Here is a 3,099-nt window from a genome sequence, read left to right on the forward strand (position 1 = left end):
CAAAACTGAGGGTTTAGAAGCAGCTTGAGAACATCTTTGGTTTTTGTGGAAACAACCCATCTATGTCTGTTTAACAGATTTTGGGCACATTTTTGATTTTCCACCAAAGCTTTGTTTCTTTACCTCCATATTTTATGTTAAGACGCTTAGAGGAGCTAAAAAGAGCATTTTTCAGAGCCTGGATAGCTCAGTCGGTAGAGCATCAGACTTTTAATCTGAGGGTCCACGGTTCAAGTCCCTGTTCAGGCGTACTTGCTAAAGCAAGCTGTCAAATATCTTTATTGAGCACATCTTTGATTTTCCACTGAGTCTTTGCTTCTTTATTGTCGTATTCTACTGTGCAAAACTGAGGGTATAGAAGCAGCTTGAGAACATCTTTGGTTTTTGTGGAAACAACCCTTCTATGTTTGTTTAACAGATTTTGGGCACATTTTTGATTTTCCACCAAAGCTTTTAGTTCTTTACCTCCATATTGTTTGTAGAGACGCTTAGAAGAGCTAAAACTACAGGTTTCCGAGCCTGGATAGCTCAGTTGGCGGAGCATCAGACTTTTAATCTGAGGGTCCAGGGTTCAAGTCACTGTTCAGGCGTACTAGCGAAAGCAAGCTGTCAAATATCTTTATTGAGCACATCTTTGATTTTCCACTGAGTCTTTGCTTCTTTATTGTCGTATTCTACTGTGCAAAACTGAGGCTATAGAAGCAGCTTGAGAAAATCTTTGTTTTTTGCAGAAACAACCCTTCTATGTCTGTTTAGCAGATTCTGAGCACATTGTTGATTTACCACCAAAGCTTTATTTCTTTACCTCCATATTTTATGTTGAGATGCTTAGAGGAGCTAAAAATAGCACTTTTCCGAGCCTGGATAGCTCAGTCGGTAGAGCATCAGACTTTTAATCTGAGGGTCCAGGGTTCAAGTGCCAGTTCAGGCGTGCTTGCTAAAGCAAGCTGTCAAATGTCTTTATTGAGCACATCTTTGATTTTGCACTGAGTCTTTGCTTCTTTATTGTCGTGTTCTACTGTGCAAAACTGAGGGTATAGAAGCAGCTTGAGAACATCTTTGGTTTTTGTGGAAACAACCCTTCTATGTTTGTTTAACAGATTTTGGGCACATTTTTGATTTTCCACCAAAGCTTTTAGTTCTTTACCTCCATATTGTTTGTAGAGACGCTTAGAAGAGCTAAAACTACAGGTTTCCGAGCCTGGATAGCTCAGTTGGCAGAGCATCAGACTTTTAATCTGAGGGTCCAGGGTTCAAGTCACTGTTCAGGCGTACTAGCTAAAGCAAGCTGTCAAATATCTTTATTGAGCACATCTTTGATTTTCCACTGAGTCTTTGCTTCTTCAGTGCCGTTTTATACTGTGCAAAACTGAGGGTTTAGAAGCAGCTTGAGAACATCTTTGGTTTTTGTGGAAACAACCCTTCTTTGTCTGTTTAACAGATTTTGGGCACATTTTTGATTTTCCACCAAAGCTTTGTTTCTTTACCTCCATATTTTATGTTAATACGCTTAGAGGAGCTAAAAAGAACATTTTTCCGAGCCTGGATAGCTCAGTCGGTAGAGCATCAGACTTTTAATCTGAGGGTCCAGGGTTCAAGTCCCTGTTCAGGCATACTTGCTAAAGCAAGCTGTCAAATGTCTTTATTGAGCACATCTTTGATTTTCCACTGAGTCTTTGCATCTTCAGTGCCGTGTTCCACTGTGCAAAACTGAGGGTTTAGAAGCAGCTTGAGAACATCTTCGGTTTTTCTGGAAACAACCCTTCTATGTCTGTTTAACAGATTTTGGGCACATTTTTGATTTTCCACCAAAGCTTTGTGTCTTTACCTCCATATTTTATGTTAAGACGCTTAGAGGAGCTAAAAAGAGCATTTTTCAGAGCCTGGATAGCTCAGTCGGTAGAGCATCAGACTTTTAATCTGAGGGTCCACGGTTCAAGTCCCTGTTCAGGCGTACTTGCTAAAGCAAGCTGTCAAATATCTTTATTGAGCACATCTTTGATTTTCCACTGAGTCTTTGCTTCTTTATTGTCGTATTCTACTGTGCAAAACTGAGGGTATAGAAGCAGCTTGAGAACATCTTTGGTTTTTGTGGAAACAACCCTTCTATGTTTGTTTAACAGATTTTGGGCACATTTTTGATTTTCCACCAAAGCTTTTAGTTCTTTACCTCCATATTGTTTGTAGAGACGCTTAGAAGAGCTAAAACTACAGGTTTCCGAGCCTGGATAGCTCAGTCGGTAGAGCATCAGACTTTAATCTGAGGGTCCACGGTTCAAGTCCCTGTTCAGGCGTACTAGCTAAAGCAAGCTGTCAAATATCTTTATTGAGCACATCTTTGATTTTCCACTGAGTCTTTGCTTCTTTATTGTCGGAATCTACTGTGCAAAACTGAGGCTATAGAAGCAGCTTGAGAAAATCTTTGTTTTTTGCAGAAACAACCCTTCTATGTCTGTTTAGCAGATTCTGAGCACATTGTTGATTTACCACCAAAGCTTTGTTTCTTTACCTCCATATTTTATGTTGAGATGCTTAGAGGAGCTAAAAATAGCACTTTTCCGAGCCTGGATAGCTCAGTCGGTAGAGCATCAGACTTTTAATCTGAGGGTCCAGGGTTCAAGTGCCAGTTCAGGCGTGCTTGCTAAAGCAAGCTGTCAAATGTCTTTATTGAGCACATCTTTGATTTTGCACTGAGTCTTTGCTTCTTTATTGTCGTGTTCTACTGTGCAAAACCAAGGGTATAGAAGCAGCTTGAGAACATCTTTGGTTTTTGTGGAAACAACCCTTCTTTGTCTGTTTAACAGATTTTGGGCACATTTTTGATTTTCCACCAAAGCTTTGTTTCTTTACCTCCATATTTTATGTTAAGACACTTAGAGGAGCTAAAAAGAACATTTTTCCGAGCATGGATAGCTCAGTCGGTAGATCATCAGACTTTTAATCTGAGGGTCCAGGGTTCAAGTCCCTGTTCAGGCGTACTTGCTAAAGCAAGCTGTCAAATGTCTTTATTGAGCGCATCTTTGATTTTCCACTGAGTCTTTGCATCTTCAGTGCCGTGTTCTACTGTGCAAAACTGAGGGTATAGAAGCAGCTTGAGAA

The 3,099-nt window shown here is 40.1% G+C and overlaps 1 non-coding gene across 1 annotated transcript; it reads left to right on the forward strand.

Moving 5' to 3' along the window:
* The first annotated feature begins 1,540 nt into the window (after positions 1–1,540).
* Positions 1,541–1,613, forward strand: TRNAK-UUU (transfer RNA lysine (anticodon UUU)). The gene has a single exon. It is a non-coding gene; the product is annotated as a tRNA-Lys (tRNA).
* Positions 1,614–3,099: the final 1,486 nt, after the last annotated feature.

Source organism: Eleutherodactylus coqui, chromosome 7 (genome assembly GCF_035609145.1).
Source record: "Eleutherodactylus coqui strain aEleCoq1 chromosome 7, aEleCoq1.hap1, whole genome shotgun sequence".
In the NCBI taxonomy this organism is placed as follows: domain Eukaryota; kingdom Metazoa; phylum Chordata; class Amphibia; order Anura; family Eleutherodactylidae; genus Eleutherodactylus; species Eleutherodactylus coqui.